At 35.8% G+C, this 19221-nt stretch overlaps 1 long non-coding RNA gene across 1 annotated transcript; it reads right to left on the bottom strand.

Annotated features, from left to right (window-relative positions):
- Positions 1 to 2934: 2934 nt before the first annotated feature.
- Positions 2935 to 16135, bottom strand: LOC143276721 (uncharacterized). Its single transcript, XR_013053609.1, has 2 exons — positions 15912 to 16135; positions 2935 to 15839 (listed from the first exon to the last, which is right to left on the bottom strand). It is a non-coding gene; the product is annotated as an uncharacterized LOC143276721 (long non-coding RNA).
- Positions 16136 to 19221: the final 3086 nt, after the last annotated feature.

Genomic DNA, 19221 nt, shown 5'->3' with positions numbered 1-19221 from the left:
TATTCATACTAGGTGCACGTTTGATATTGTTTGTTAATTTGTTCCAATAATTTGTTACTAAATGTAAACTGTCTGAGATTTGTTCTGGAATACTATTTAAATATTTTGTCTGTACTGTTTCTTGTAGGGTCTACCTTTGGAGTACAAAAAAGCATGCTTTGTTTACATCGTCAAACCCATTTAATATTGTGTACGTCTGTATCAAGTCCCCTCTTACTCTTCTTGCTTTAAGTGATGGTAGTTGTAAGTACTTTAATCTTTCTTGATATGAATAATCTTTTATGCTATAGACCAGCTTTGTTGCTCTTCTTTGAGCCCTCTCTATGGCTTGTGACTGCTTTATTTGCGTTGGGTACCATAGTGTTTCCATATTCTAGGATAGGTCTAACTAATGTTTTATATAACCGTAAGAAAGTAACCTTATCTATAAATGTAAATGCTCTTCCTTTTTTTTTTTTTTTTAATATTCCAATCATTCTGTTCGCTTTGTTTATACTATTTGTTATATGTTTGTCACATGATAAATTTTTGTCAAATGTGACACCTAAGTCTTTTTCCTCATCACATTTTGATACTTTTATTTCTTTGTCTCCGATTTTCATTATGTATTCTTTCTCTGGGTTTAACATTTTTTAGCATTAAAATATATATTCCATGTGTCTGACCATTTACTAATGTGTCAGTATCTTTTTGTAAATCCCGAGTAGTCTTCACCATTTACAATTTGTTTACATCTATCTGTGTACACACACAGGCATTTGTCAACATTTATGTGTGTTTGTTGACGATTGCTGTGTGTGTGTGTGTGTGTGTGTGTGTGCGCGCGTGTGCCGTGGAAGCTGCGATACGTAGACTAGAAATGAGTGTGTGGAGGAGGGGGGTAGAGGAGGTGCAGGGTAATGTGTGTTGTGTGTGTGTGTTTGTGTTGGAGCTCATGTACGTTTATATGTATTTTGACTGTGCTTTCATATCTGTGAAACTGCATGTTTGGTGCATATCTGTTATGCATGTGTGGGTGTACGTGTGAATGTGTGTCTTCATGTTTTACATTTATTTGCTTATTTATCATCATTGTTGTCTTATTTTTTATTATTATTATTTTTTAATTATTTTATTATTATTATTATTACTACTACCTTTTTCTATATTATAATTATTATTTATTTATTTATGTAAGCTTATCTATTATTTATCCCCCCCCCTTTTTTTTTCCCTCAAGGCCTGACTAAGCGCGTTGGGTTACGCTGCTGGTCAGGCATCTGCTTGGCAGATGTGGTGTAGCGTATATGGTTTTGTCCGAACGCAGTGACGCCTCCTTGAGCTACTGAAACTGAAACTGACGATCCACTGGGTTCAATCACAGCAGCGCCTGGAGAGAGGTTTCCCCCCCGATCTTCCAGGTCAGCAAATGTACAGGACCATGTGTGTGAACACATGACTATCAGCCACACTCGTCATGAATTCTTAAGTCCTTGACTGAACTCAGTAGTTATGGAAACACTGAAATCAACGTTCAGTATGCAATTACCTAGGCAAGGTCAACACCAGTACGTTCTGTTGCGTGACAGAAAGATGGGGGGGGGGGGGGGGGGGGGGGGAGTGTGTGCGCATGTGCACAGTGAGTTGTGGAAGTTGTCATTTATTGTCGATGAGCAACACTTCGTTGAACAAGGTTGAGAGAAAATATCCCCACAAGTACTTATTTGAAGGGTTCGAATCCTCAACTTCTCGCAAGATTGTGCTGGTAATTATTTATTCTAAATTATGGCGAAGAAAGTGTGTAACCTGAGCCCATCACCCTTTGAAGTTGGCTCCACCACAACAAAACGAAAGGACGCATCCTTGACCCATCAACTGCAAATATTATTTGTGAGTTACTATCACCGCAAATCTGCAGTGGAAAGATCATGGACAAAATGTCTTAGAAGTTGAGCAATGTCCTTGGATTCCATGGAAGAAACCTGAAAACGCCTCCCAGTATCAGAAAGACGAATGCCAACAAGACCTTGGTACGTCCCCATCTCCAACACAGCTGTCCTGTGTGGGGTACCAACAGGAGCAGATAAAGAAGACTGAAATGGTCAAAGAGCTGTCACGTATGTGACCAACAGATACCACAACACAAGCAGTGTCACTTCTATGCATTCAAGATTTAGAGTAGGGCATCCTAGTGACCAGGTGACAGCAGATCAAACTTAAAATGCTCAATTAAAAAAAAAAAAAAAAAATCAATAGCATTGTGGATATTAGATCAGATGGCTACTTGATACCAGCATGCAAAAGAACTAGGGCAAAACATAGGCAGAAATTCAGACGTTTTCCTTTCAAGTGAGAATGTTTTTTTTAAACAAAGCTTCTTTTCAAGAACAATTTTATGAAACTCCCTGACTGCTTGCCACAGTTACTGAGGCTCTTGCTTGGTATCCTCTCAGCAGAAACTCCACAATGTGCTTTCAATTTACTTTCCTCTCCTCTCAAACAGGATCTATGAAGGTTAACTGGGACTGGATTGGCTCAACTGCAGATGTAAAAAAACTGGGGATCTTTTTCTCTCCCTTTTCCTTGTTTCTTCAAACAATTTCAAATTAAATTTTATCTATTTTCAGTTCCCCAGAAGTACACTTGCAGTGCTGTAAAACATGAATTTGATTTGTTATATTTTTGCGTTTCCTCAGAAGCACACTGGCAATGCTGTTTAATCATAGAAGTTGATGACTCAGTGTACCAATTCAGATTCAGAATCCAAGCAGAACAGCTCTCGCATGTTTTCACACTCAGAAACGCGCGCACACACACACACACACTGAGTCACACAGTGACATACACATGTACACATATAGTCACACATTCGCAGGCACACAGAGGGACAGACAGACTGACTGACAGAGCAGATAGACATACAGAACAAGTGAATATAATCACAGACACAATGTATAAGTTTAAAATGAAGTTTATTTTTTGTTTACTTTTTTCATGTCTAATTTGCTAATTCATTCATTTTGCTGCATGATATTTTGATATATATATATATTTTTGTATTCATTAACAATTATAACTTGACTTTACTTGCCTTGTTATTAAAGAAAAATGTTAAACAAGGAATTTTTGTTAATATTTTCTTTCTTTTTTTATGATGTGTCTGACTACATCAATTTAAATTATACAAAATGAAACATTTTGTTATTTTTTTCCCCAACAGATTTATAACATTAATTTTAACTCATCAAATTATTATTTTTTCATTCATGTGAACAATTAAGAAATTTTCAAAACAAAGTTGTAAAATGTTTATTAAATGAATAATCTTTAACAAACATTTCTGTTTTAGATTATTTTTTGCACAAGCAGTAAAGACAATTTCAAATCAAAACTACAGAATATTTAGCTTACAAAAGTTCTTTAACATTAATTTTTACTTGTTATTTTATCTTTTTTGAGTGTGTTTCAAATATTACCAATTCTAAGCTATAACTGTTTAGTTTAAAAAACATAACTTGACATTGATGAAATTTTTGTTGTTGTAAGCAAATGAGGCAACTTCAGTCTTTTAGTTTAGATAATTTCTTTTCAAAACATTCTTTAACATTAATTTTGTATTTCAGTTCTATCAAGTTACTTTTTGCTGCGAGCCGGCTACCCAACCCTAACTCCAGCTTTGGAAATATACTTTTTTTCTTTCAAATACTTTTCTTCGTTTAGCTGGAGGGGGAGGTAGGCTTTTCCCAGTGCTCAGACCAGCATAGGCATTGACCAACCAACTGACTTCAGCCACTTTGTCTTCCAGAACATCAAACACGTAAAGTCTTTCTATTCCGTCCATCGTTATAATAAGACTCAAGACACCGTTCCTATAAGACATACACCTACTCTCGCAACATATCATCGGTCAGCAACAGTGACGACAATACAAATAATCTATTATGAAAGCAAGATTTGTTTCTTTTGTTTGTTTCCTTTTTTCTCTCTCCTGAAATAAAGGTTAATCAAAATTTTGAAGACATCCTACCCTCTGCCCCCAAATGGTGGAAAAATGATGTTTGTATACACATGTCCAATACAAATGCTTTGCATTCAAAGAGAAAGTTTCAAGTCAGTTGGTTTGTCAGTGCCTTGTGGTGTGTGCTCACCACTTGTTATTATTATTAGTTATACAGTATCATTAATTTCCATTATAAATATTGCAACAATATTTTGATTCATTTTAAATCATTATTCTAAATAATCTTTCCAGTGTTATAGTTATCTTTCCAGTGTTATAGTTAAAGTCACAATTACAATAAAAAAAATCAACAAATGTTTATACTGATTATTTATAATCATGGTTTCATAACTAATCAGTTTTGGTTTTTTTTTAATCCGTATGCTCATAATCAAATTAACTTTTATACACAATATAGTTTTAGAACCAAATAGTCAAATTCAGTAGTTAATGTTCCCAATAATCAACCAGGAAAAAGCAAATGATAAAAATAAAATTAAAAAATGAATAAATACACAACGAAAATAAACAGAAAATAATTATTTTAAAACTAACACCATATACAAAACCAAAATAAATAAAATAAAGGTAAAGTAATTCAGATAAATATATTGCTTGACTGCTACTCTCACAGCTAACATAAGATATATATATATATATATATATATATAAAATTCTTTTTGGTCTAGTTGTTTACGACCACAAACCAACAAGGCCATATAAGGGCTGAAAATAAAATTCAGTCTATAAACATAAAATGAATTAACAAAGAAACAAATATATGATTAGATAAATAAACAAATGAATAAATATAAGCATGAATAAACAGGTAAAGAAAAAATATGTCAGATATGATATCCTTTCAAACCTGAAAAAAAAACACCCAGTCACATTGTTGAACAGGCCCTCAGGACATGAACCCTAGAACTCATGATTGCATCAATATAATTCTCACCAGACAGCTGAAAAATAACAAACAAAACAATTTATACATTTGTAAAACACACGCACACACACACACTCTGTATATATATATACCTATATCTATCTACAGACATACATATAACCATATAAAAATTGATTCATTCAAACACACAACACATACACTGCATTTGCTCAATGCAGAATATTTAACACACACTCCCAGAAGATAGTCCCTGGCCCCTCACAAAGAGAATGAAAAACACAGTCTTCTTTCTTTAACAGGAGACGGACATACAAGGCATGCTGACAAAAACAAAAGTACAGTTTAAATTATCATTACAAACATGAGAAAAATATATGAAATGCAGTTTACATTACCATTCCACAAACTGACAATAACAAAAGATAATTTTAATTATCATTACAGACATGACAAAAACATATAGGTTCAGTTTATATTACCATTACAAATTGACAAAAAGGAGGAGTTTGTATTATACTCCATGTTTGGTGTTAAATATACTTACCATGTCAAACTGATGCAAACTAGGCCTATTGGGTTTGCATCAGTTTGACATGGTACAGTATATGACACCAAAACAAAAGATACAGTTTATATTAATTATTATTACAAACATGACAAAAACATGTAACAACAGATAGTTTGTATTAATTACCATTACAAACATGATAAAAACATATAACAGATACAGTTTGTATTACCAATATAAAAATGACAAAAAAGCACAGCACAGGTACACAGTTTATTATTACCATCACAAACAACAAAATCACATGTTTACATCACATTACCATTACAAATCTGACAAAAATGTAAAACAAATATGGTTTATATTACTAATACAAACCTGACAAAAACATATAGCACAGATATACATGTAGCACAGAAATACAGAAATGATAAAATACATGACAGTACAGTTTATAATTACCAGTAGAAACATGATGAAAACATTTTAAGCTCATCAACAGATACAGTTTATATTATCATTGTGAAGACTTAAAAAATCTCTTGGTATACTAATACTTAAGCAAAAGCAATGCAGTCCTTTTTTTCTTCAGTGTATCGTAATCTACTTTCATTTCCATTTCAAGACCGACAGGATCAGGGAGAGGGGGAAAAACACACCCTTAACCATCAATACCAGTTCACAGAGACGGACACACAAAGACAGTGGAAAAACAATGCGAGACTCAGACAGCAAGACAGAGACTGAGAGAACTGGAAGAGGTAAAAAAACAAACCATCCATAACAACCAACACTGATCCACAGAAAGGCAAGGCATACAAATACAGAGGAAAAGACAGACTGACAGAGAAACACAGAGAAATAGAAGAACAAAGAAAAAAAACAACAACATATTTTTCAACACACACATCCATCCACAGAGACCAACAGAAATATAACACATGGAAAAAGACAATCTTTCAGAGAGGGACAGACAGGAAAGAGAGAGAGGAACAGGAAGAGGGGAAAAACACTTTTCACTACTTTTTACTTCTCACACCCTTCCACACAGTGCAACAGAAACAAGACGGACACATGCACTAACACTGAGGAATGTCAGGCAGAAATTGAGACAGACAGACAGAGAGAGGGGGAGAAACATACAATGACACCCATCCCCAGAGTGCGACAGACTTATACAAAAACACAGAGGAAAAAGATTGGCACAGAGAAAGACGGTGACAGAGACAGACGAACACAGAGGAAAAGATAGTGACAAAAAGACACAGGAAGACAGGAACACGAACATTTTTTTATTTTTTTTTTAACAACCCACACCCTTTCATAGAGTATGAGACACACACACACACACACACAAAACAACAAAAAAAAACAACACACCCCAAAACACACACACACACAAAGATAGAAAATGAGAAATAAGGGAAAAACATACTCTTACTGACACCCAACCACAGAGTGTGACAGAGACATCCATGCATACAAACAGAAAAAAGAGAGAGAGAGAGAGACATGAATATAATAATGTGAAAAACATTTACTGACACCCATCCAGAGAGAGCAAAAGACACACACACACACACACACACACACAAGACAGACAGAGAGAAAGACATATGGGGAAAAAATATACTCTAATGACACCAATCCACAGGAAAAAAAACCGCACCACCACCACAAAACCAGTTTACTTATGAAGTTAGACACTACTTAAATTTGATTTTGTGTATTAATCTGTTATAGGTTTGCTTCACAGAGATAAACCAACAATTCACAGGAACATACCAGTGTCGTCATGAAGAATAAACTAGGAAGCACATTGCAAAATCACTCCAGTTGAACATCATTCAAAGATACACAAGTCATCAGTAAGAATAAGGTCAAAGCGCATTGCACACTCAAATTTAACATTTTAGATAAAAACAAATTGTTTTAGTGGCTTCAGTTTTATGAATCAAGTTTTATTTTATCTATTTTATTTAATTGTTTTTGGTGAACTTTTCTTGATAGTTCATTTTTTTTTAAAAACAATAGTTCAAAATACTTGATACACAGAGAGAGGTACACATATTTTGAGTTAGAAAAAAACTCAATCAGCAGGAGTTCTTAAGGAAAAAAGAAATGAAAAAAAGCCAGCCACAGTTTTTTAGTTGTCAGTTTTACAAGTAAACTTACAGACATGCATTCTTCATGAAAGCTATACATCACTATCTAAATATCCTCACTCATGTCCATCTTAGTTTAGGACTCGAATGCCCTTATGACCAGTCTTCAAAGAATAATATTTGTACATCATTTGCAAGTTTAACCATATTAATGTGTACACGTCTTAAGACATTAATCTGTTAACTAAAACTTAATTATTTTGCCATTAATCTGTAACCACAGTTGTAATTATTTAGCCAATTTGCAAACAGAGTCTGACCTTATTTAGATAGAGCTTCCAGTTTTACCTTATTCAACCATTTTTCTGCAGCCACAATTGTACCTTGTTCAGACCTTAAGTAGGGACCACAAGTTGTACATTATTCAGACATCAGTAACAACTTATAAAACAAAACCCCATATTTTTCTCTTCAGACAATTCTCTATCACAGTTGTACCTTATTCAAACATTAATATGTAACCACAGTTGTACCATATTTAGAAATTAATCGGAAAGCACGGTTGTACCTTATTTTGACAGTATTATTTAGAAATTATTCTGAAACCATGGTTGTAACTTATTTTGACAATCTCTAACCACAGTTGATTCTTGTTTAGAGATTAATCTCTAACCACAGTTGTATCTTAACAGACATTAATCTTGAACCACAGTTACACCTTAAAAGAATAATCTCAAACCACAGCTGTATCCTTATTCAGACCGTCTGAAACAACAATTGTATCTTATTTTAGACATAAATCTCTAATCACAGTTGAATCTTATTTAGACAATCTGTAACCACAGTTGTACATTTCAAGACAGACAAACACAAGAGAAAAAGACAGGTTGTCCGAGAGAGAGAGACAGAGAGCGGGGGAGACAGACAAAGACAGAAAAACAGGAACAAGAAGTATCTTGATAATCAATACCCATCCACAGCATATGTGACAGAGACAGACCGAAACACCAAGAGAGAGACAGACAGACATACTCAGAAAAAAAGACAGGTATACAGAGACATGACAGATATACACACAAACTCAGAAACTCAAGTGACAGAATGGCAGACACATGGACATACACTCAGAATACAAAGATTGACAGATATGAACTCACAAACTCAGAAACAAGTGACAGAATGGCAGACAGACTCAGAGAGAAAAACAGAAACAGGGGAAAATCATACTTTGATAATCCACACACATCCACAGCATGTGACACAGACTGACATAAACACAGAGAGACTGACAGACATACACAACTCAGAAAAACAACACAGGATATATATATATATATATTAAATATATATAAAAAAAAATATATATATATAGAGAGAGAGATAGACAGACAGACAGACAGATAGATATAGATATATATTTACCAATACAGACATACCAAATAGGAAATTTTCTATCTAAAATTACGTTTAAATAACATACTTAACCGTGACCCAACTAGTGCAGACTCTGGCAGGGGTCTGACATTCCTGTCCTGTGCAAACTACTATCCGCCTATGCGGGGAAAACGAAAGCAACTAACCAACCAGAAAAAGACAGACACACCAAGATGGACAGATAACCTAACCCAGAAAAAAGACATAACACATAGATAGTCAATCTGACTCAGAAGAAAGGCAGACATACTGAGATAGATACACTAACTGAACAAAAAGGAGATATACATAAAAAAAACATATTAGCTCAGAAAAAAAGATATACATAGAAAACACACCAGCTCAGATAAAGACAGATATACTGTATAGAAAAACACACCGACAGATATGCATAGAAAGACATGCTAAAAAAAAAGATTTATGTACAGAGAGACAAAGAGACAGGAACAGGAAGAGGCAGACAGAGGCCAAGTTGTATTTATTTACTTTTCACTGGGTAAAGAACAGGCATTGCAAATATTTAACAGTGTGTAACATATCAATTATACTTTGAAAATGACATAATTCAAGTCAAAAACATCAGTTTCATGTGCCATGACTATGTGGTAGTTTTAGTGTTTACTGCTACATCAGCAAACTAGATCTGATTAAAATAATCAAGATTAGACAAACAATACCAAAAGCCAATTTTGATTTTCATTCACTTTTACTAGTCTAAATAAACACACAGTTTTTGGGAACAAAATTTTTTCTCAACATGCTTATCTAACTTCAAACTATGTTCACCACATCCACATCAAACTATACTGGAACTATGTAAACAATGTTAAATTCACTCATTGGAGTATATAATATGAACACGAAACAAGTTTGCAGATGAAGTATGACACTTCTTGAAATTCATTCAGTGTGTTTTAAGCACAAAAGATTTATAAAAGACATGTATATCATTAAAGGTTTATCAAAGACAAGGACATCAAAGTCGTCATTACAAATAAATTAGGAAACACAATGCAAAAATGCTCTTGTTCATTGATATTCAAAGATACAAATTTCATCAGTAAGAACAAATTGAAAGCATATTGCAGGAATACTCCAGTATTGGATTTTTTTCATGTGTGTACAGTTTAAAATACATAGTTTATACTATTTTTCAAACATGTCTGAAACACAATGGTTTATTATTATTTATGTGTAAAGTAAAAGTAGAGACACAGTTTATATCATTGTTGAAGAGATTTTACATACATGACAAAAACAAATGTACTGTTCAACTACTGACACATGTCAAGAACTTTCATTGTTGCTGCAAAGACTTTGCAAACATGACAAAAACATGAAGTTTGGTGTCATATTGTTTTAATATTTTATATGTATGTAGTTTAACTGTAGTGACAGATTATATTATAACAAACAGTTCACAAACGTGACAAAAACATATATTTAAAAAATGTTTTATGTAGGACATCACTTATAGTATTGATACAAGGATTTTTCTAACATGACAAAAACACGTTATAATTTCATTTGTGTAAAGTTTAACTATAGACACAGCTAATACTGCTGTGGACTAGAACAATGACAAGAACAAAAAGTTATATTATGTGTAAATTTCAACAAAATACACAATTTGTATTATATCTGCAAAGGCTGTACAAACGTCACAGACACATACTATTTTATCATTTTGTATGTGTTAAGTTGAACTGTAGGCACAGTTTATATTTTTGTTCAAAATTACAAAAAACTGAAAAATATAAAAAGCTCCACCCAGACAACCACACATTTTATAATTCCAACTCAATTTATAATCCTTTTTATTACCATTGTGAAATAACTTCACATCTTTAGTACATTTAAACACGAAGACAACTTTTTAAAGTTTATTAGTAAATTTATACTTTGATTCTTATATCTCTTGATACATTTGTAATTAAAGAATGGTTTTAAAAAAATGCAAATTTTTTTCAGTGTATCAGCATCTGTATTTTAACACAGCTAGTGAGGTAGGGTGTATGGGTGGGAGGGGGCAGAAACAGGTGAAAAACATCAAAAAACATTTATAAATAAGTTTAGTCAATACAGATCCTGACACTCAGACTGACCGAGACAGACACACAGAGAAAAAAACACAAGACCGTCTGATAAATACAGAAAGATGGAAAGAGAACGAGAGACATACAGACCTACACATACACACGCGAGTGCTCGGACAGAGAGAAAGAGAGAGAGAGAGAGAGAGAGAGAGAGATTGACAGACATAGACAAGATTTACAGAGAGATGAGAACAAAAGGAAAACAATCTAATGACTTCCAACACCAATGTACAGAGACAGACACACTCTCTCTCTCACACACAAACGCACTATCAAATGTAAAGGACACTCTCTCTCTCTCACACACACAAACGCACTATCAAATGTAAAGGACACACCCTCTCTCACACACAGAAACACACTATCAAATGTAAAGGACACACTCTCTCTCTCTCTCTCACACACACAAACGCACTATCAAATGTAAAGGACACACTCTCTCACACACAAACGCACTATCAAATGTAAAGGACACGCTCTCTCTTTCACACACAAATGCACTATCAAATGTAAAGGACACGCTCTCTCTCTCTCTCACACAAACGCACTATCAAATGTAAAGGACACTCTCTCTCACACACACAAAAGCACTATCAAATGTAAAGGACACACTCTCTCTCTCTCACACACAAACGCACTATCAAATGTAAAGGGCACACTCTCTCTCTCTCTCACACACAAACGCACTATCAAATGTAAAGGGCACTCTCTCTCTCTCTCACACACTAACGCACTATCAAATGTAAAGGACACTCTCTCTCTCTCTCACACACACACACAAACGCACTATCAAATGTAAAGGGCACACTCTCTCTCTCACACACAAACGCACTATCAAATGTAAAGGGCACACTCTCTCTCTCACACACAAACGCACTATCAAATGTAAAGGGCACTCTCTCTCTCACACACAAACGCACTATCAAATGTAAAGGACACGCTCTCTCTCTCACACACACAAACGCACTATCAAATGTAAAGGGCACTCTCTCTCTCTCTCACACACTAACGCACTATCAAATGTAAAGGGCACACTCTCTCTCTCTCTCACACAAACGCACTATCAAATGTAAAGGACACACTCTCTCTCTCTCTCACACACACAAACGCACTATCAAATGTAAAGGACACACTCTCTCACACACAAACGCACTATCAAATGTAAAGGACACACTCTCTCTCTCACACACACAAACGCACTATCAAATGTAAAGGACACACTCTCTCTCTCTCTCACACACACAAACGCACTATCAAATGTAAAGGACACACTCTCTCACACACAAACGCACTATCAAATGTAAAGGACACACTCTCTCTCTCACACACACAAACGCACTATCAAATGTAAAGGACACTCTCTCTCTCTCACACACAAACGCACTATCAAATGTAAAGGACACACACTCTCTCTCTCTCACACACAAATGCACTATCAAATGTAAAGGGCACACTCTCTCTCTCTCACACACAAACGCACTATCAAATGTAAAGGACACGCTCTCTCTCTCACACACACAAACGCACTATCAAATGTAAAGGACACGCTCTCTCTCACACACACAAACGCACTATCAAAGGTAAAAGACACGCTCTCTCTCTCACACACAAACGCACTATCAAATGTAAAGGGGTAGGGGGTGGAAGGAAAGACACTGATGAGAAAAGAAGTAAGGCGGGAAAGCACTCCATCTAAACACACACACACACACACACACACAGAGACAGGACATGCACAGAGAGAGAAAGAGAAAGAAAGAGAAACACAGACGTGTACAGAGAGAGAGAGAGAGAGCGTAACGGGTAGAGAGTGGAAAACTTTGACAACCCGCATCCATTTACAGAGAGTGCTACAGATTAACAGACAGAAAGAAAAAGACAGAATGCAGAGAGACAGACAAACAGAAGGGGGAGACAAAGATGCCCAGCTGTACCAGAGGAAGGTGGCAGAATGGTTAAGACGCTCAGCTGCCAATACAGAGAGTCCGTGAGGGTGTGGGTTCGAATCCCGCTCTCGCCCTTTCTCCTAAGTTTGACTGGAAAATCAAACTGAGCGTCTAGTCTTTCGGATGAGACGATAAACCGAGGTCCCGTGTGCAGCACGCACTTGGCGCACTGAAAAAGAACCCATGGCAACGAGAGTGTTGTCCTCTGGCGAAATTACGTAAAATGAAATCCACTTTCATAGGTACACAAATATGTAAGCATGCACTCAAGGCCTGACTAAGCGCGTTGGGTTATGCTGCTGGTCAGGCATCTGCTCAACAGATGTGGTGTAGCGTGTATGGATTTGTCCGAACGCAGTGACGCCTCCTTGAGAAAGTGAAACTTTCCTGAAACTTTACCAGTTTATTTACTGAAATACTTTTAAACGCTCACGTTTGGAACACAATTTAATTACAGGTACTTCATGAAGTGTAACACGTTATGATCACCATCTACTCTGGACACCGACACACAAAACACACCTGGAAAAAAAGACAGACCAACAAACATACAGAGTGAGAAAGACTGAGACCTACACACACTCATACACACACAGTGAGAAAGACTGAGACCTACACACACAGACATACACACACAGTGAGAAAGGCAGAGACCGACACACAGACATACACACACAGTGAGAAAGACTGAGACCTACACACACTCATACACACACAGTGAGAAAGACTGAGACCTACACACACAGACATACACACACAGTGAGAAAGACTGAGACCTACACACACTCATACACACACAGTGAGAAAGACTGAGACCTACACACACAGACATACACACACAGTGAGAAAGGCAGAGACCTACACACAGCCATTCACACACAGTGAGAAAGGCAGAGACCGACACACAGACATTCACACACAGTGAGAAAGGCAGAGACCGACACACAGACACACACACACAGTGAGAAAGGCAGAGACATAAACACACAGTGAGAAAGGCAGAGACCGACACACAGACATACACTCTCAGTGAGAAAGACAGAGACATACACACACAGGCATACACACACAGTGAGAAAGGCAGAGACCGACACACAGACATACACACACAGTGAGAAAGGCAGAGACCGACACACAGACATACACACACAGTGAGAAAGGCAGAGACATACACACACAGTGAGAAAGGCAGAGACCTACACACAGACATACACACACAGTGAGAAAGGCAGAGACCGACACACAGACATTCACACACAGTGAGAAAGGCAGAGACCAACACACAGGTGCACACACATTCACACACAGTGAGAAAGGCAGAGACATTCACACAGACATTCACACACAGTGAGAAAGACTGAGACCTACACACAGACATGCACACACAGTGAGAAAGGCAGAGACCGACACACAGACATACACACACAGTGAGAAAGGCAGAGACATACACACACATACACACATAGAGAGGCAGAGACCTACACACAGGCATTCACACACACACAAAAAAGACGGACCAACAGACATACAGAGAGAGAGGTACACACACACACACTCCATCCACAGAGAATGACAGACACAGAGAAAACACCAACAGATGAACAGACATAAAGACTTGGGCGGGGAGGGGGCAGGGGGGGGGGAGAAGTGAGGAAGGAAAGAGAGAAACTCAACAGACAGGGGGAGGGAAAGAGACAGAAACTGGAAGAGGGGGGAAAAAAACCAACATACTCTTCATTACTGACTTCCATTTACAGACGGTGCCAGAGAGTGCGAGACAGACAGACAGAAGGAAAAGGACAGCGGGCAGAGGGAGACAAGCTGTACGTATAGATTTATTTAACATTTTACACTCGTGTTTAGAACACATTTTATATTCATGCTTTTGTTCATATTCTTCTCTAGGTGTGAAACATATAGAAGAAACAAATATTTAAATATACATATAGCAGAAAACAAACACATAGAAGAATGTATTTATAAAACATGTACAGGTGGTCACATCCATAAAACCATACCAAAACAATTCTTTTCATGTGAACTCTAGTTAACTGAATAACATTACATGAAATTAAGGTTTGTCATAGTGAAGTTGGGAGGAAAATTGTTGAAAATTTACTGTCTTGACACATGAAAAGTTGAGTAAGTGGAAAGGAACTGTCAGAGAAACTTTTGAAAGTGGAGACAGATAAACCTATAGACAAGTCAAGTTTTACATACATAGGATTCAAAACACACACACACACACACACCAAGGGACACAGAAAGAAAAAGACATTGACACTGTTCACTTAAGACGCAGCACCTTATATAGAGCTAAAAGTACCCTCTGCCAATAATACAGGTTGAAAGAGCATGACCAAAACAAACATTCAGTTCCAGATATACAATTTATATTCCCATAACGGATTTATCACCATTATAGATACGATACTAACGGCATTATCAATTTATTCCCATTAACAGATTTATCACTTTAATAGATATGATACCAAACGGCAATATAAATTGACCTGCTTCACCACCACAGAAACAATATACATTTCCATTGCAAAGACTTTACAAGCACCAACATAACCATACAAAATTTTCAACAACAACAGTACCAAGCAATATATAATGCGACTTAATAAAAAGTTCCTAATATCTCTGTCTTAACAAAGATTGTGTATCCTGAGAGAAGGAAACAGTAAGAGGGGGGGAGATCTGGAAAACACACTTTTAACCACCCTCACCCATCCACAGACAGAAACAAAGACAGGAAGGCTTACACACCTACACAGTGAAAACGACAAGACTGACGGACAGACAAACATTAGGAGACAGACACACAGACAGACACAAAGACAGGAAGGTTTACACACCTACACAGTAAAAATGACAGACTGACGGACAGACAAATAGAGACAGACACACAGACAGGAAGGCTTACACACCTACACAGTGAAAACGACAAGACTGACGGACAGACAAACATCAGGAGACGGACACAAAGACAGGAAGGTTTACACACCTACACAGTGAAAACGACAAGACTGACGGACAGACAAACATTAGGAGACAGACACACAGACAGACACAAACCAGGAAGGCTTACACACCTACACAGTGAAAACGACAAGACTGACGGACAGACAAACATTAGGAGACGACACACAGACAGGAAGGTAGACCGACACACAGACAGACACAAAGACAGGAAGGTTTACACATCTGCACAGTGAAAACGACAGACTGACAGACAGACAAACATTAGGAGACAGACACACAGACAGAAACAAAGACAGGAAGGTTTACACATCTAGACAGTGAAAACGACAGACTGACAGACAGACCAATAGGAGACAGACACACAGACAGACACAAAGACAGGAACAGGAAGAGGAGTAAAAGTATATGTTGAAGTACCCACATCCACCCACTGAGAAAGACCAAGGTACAGACAGGAGGAAAAGAGAAACACACACACACACACAGAAGACAGACATAGATAAGACAAATTCTTTACCAATGACAGTAATAATCCAGCAAGTATATACACTGTACACAAATACACACAGAAAAAATGGTCAGAAAGACATATGGGGACATGACAAATTCCTTATCAACAATATCATACACACGTGCACACACACACAGAAAAGACAGACATATAGATATGACAAATCCTTTACCAACAAGGGTAACAGATAAGGAAGTATACATTGCGTGCACACACACATAAAGAAAAAACACACAGACATACAAAGACAGCATATATGCTGAGCATGTTTTACATTCCTTATGTGTGAAACGTACAGAAGAAAAAAACATCTAAATATACAGGCTACCAATACACGAAACCGAAAAGAATATCTTTCACTTAATCAACTATAGAAGGTCTTATAAAAAGAACAAAATATAATTTGCTCTGTCAGAAAATTAATAAACAGAATAAATAAAATGCATGGGTTATTACAATGACAGACGTTATACAAGCAGGTTTACGACAGATCACAGTTTTTGTCGTTCTTCTCTGTAACAAAATCTACTTGGACTGGCAACACTTTTTTTTTTTTTTTTTGTTAGTTTTTTTTATGGTCTGTCCCCATTTCACTGTTTATGAACAACCATCACTGTCTCAAAGTACATATCAATAGGTTTGTTTTATAGTGCTCCATTTGTCATGGAATCATGCCTATATAAAAGATATAAAGCTAAGATTAAAACCTTTTACTGTGCTGAGATCAGTACCGCAGTCTTACTCGAGGAATCTTCATGTACTACCGACTCTGTTTTAAAACATAAAAGGTTATGATCAGTTGTAAAATAGTGGTTTTAAATGCTTGTTCCTCAATTGTTTATATTGTGATCAGATTTACTGGTATATACTTGTCCATAATGACCATATCAACACATAAAAGTAAGTGTCAAACGTTAATTATAATTATTCAAAAAGCAGAGATATATATATTTCTCATTGCAATAAAAATATATTTTGAATTATTTATCTATTTTTTGAGCAATTATGTTTGAACTCATTTATCGGCATGTTACAAATGATTCAATCATATTAATTGTTGAGACGCATTCACAAACCATTTTTAATGAAGCAAGAGTATGGATACCTATTTATATATATTAATTAGCCACCCAGAAATGACAAAAGCACACAACATCCACATTTGAACCTGTTTATGACCCAATTACAAGACCACAATTATGTTCAATTTCATAGCATCTGAGTTTCAATTTTATAATGTCTATATATAAACAGTCACACAAGACACTTTTGTCTAATTCGTATCATTCAGTTCTCACTTAAAAAAAGAAAAGAAAAGAAAAAAAAGCAGATTACTAAATTCTTTATGGCATGGGTGGACGTAGCATGTATCAGAAAAATAATAATTTCTAATATAAAGTTTTAAACAAGTCTCGATTATTCAAGAGCATTCTAATATATGAATCATTTTATTCTTTATTCCCAATCCTGCCAACCAGAATTTAGAATAAGTTACCCCAATTTGGTAGATCAATTCTTTTCATGTTTAATATTGAAAAAAGAGAACATTTAATATACTGGGTTGTATACACTAAGCCATACTTTAAGATAAAAACAAAATTATGCTGAATACTGTATCATTACACTAAACAATTTTCCTTAAAAGAAATACAAAATCAAAGTAGTTGTATAAAGACCAAAAACATTTTAAAAAGAAAATTAATTGATAACATATTGGTTGTAATTTTAATATCAAATACTGATTAGCTGTGTTTAAAGTCAGTTTGTTTTGTTTAATTCTTTTACCACAACATTACTTAAAACACAAACACCATATTTTTAAACAGTTTCATATCTATCGACATCATTTCATGTCTTAGATTTTTTTAAAATATATAGATTATTTGTCTTACGCACATCCACCTGTGAGTTCTGATTAACACCTGATCCCACGCATCAGCCAGTCTAATCATACACACAAAGGTACTAACTAGAGTAATTTTCTTGTATCCAGTCATCCTGATAACAGAAAATTTATAGTATCCATACATTCTGATAATAGTTATGTTACGGTGTCCATACAATCTAGCTATAGTAATTTTAGAGTATTCAAACCAACCACAGTCATTTTATAGTATCCACATGTATATACTGACTACAGTAATTCCATGGTGTCAGTACATATTAACCACAGTAGTTTTGGGGTATTCACACAGATGAACCAAAATTGGTTTTTTATCCACACAGACTAACAATAGTAATTCTAGAGTATCCATACATACTGAACACAGTAATCTTAATCTTAATGTATCCACACACACAGATGACAGTAATTCCATAGTATCCATACATACAAACAACAGTAGTTTTAAGATATCCACATGGGCTAACCATAATAATTTTATGGTATCCACACAGACAAACCATAGTATTTCGAGAGTATCCACACATATACTGACCACAGTAAGTCTAATGTATCCAATTAAGTAATTTTATAGTATCTAATTCTATACATACTTGGTAAACCATAGTAATTTTAAGAGTATCCACACAAACTAACCATAGTAATTTTAGAGTGTGCACACAGACAAACCATAATAATTCGGGGGATATCGACACATACTAACCACAGTTATTTTATTGTATCCATAGATAACAACCCCAGTAGTTTTAGTTTTAGAATGTTCACACAGCCGAACTGTAATAATTCTGGAGTATCCACACAGACTAACTGTAGTAGTTTTTAGATTATCTTTATGCAGTAT

This window comes from Babylonia areolata, chromosome 32 (genome assembly GCF_041734735.1).
Source record: "Babylonia areolata isolate BAREFJ2019XMU chromosome 32, ASM4173473v1, whole genome shotgun sequence".
NCBI lineage: Eukaryota > Metazoa > Mollusca > Gastropoda > Neogastropoda > Buccinidae > Babylonia > Babylonia areolata.
This window is presented reverse-complemented; position numbering and strand designations above follow the sequence as displayed.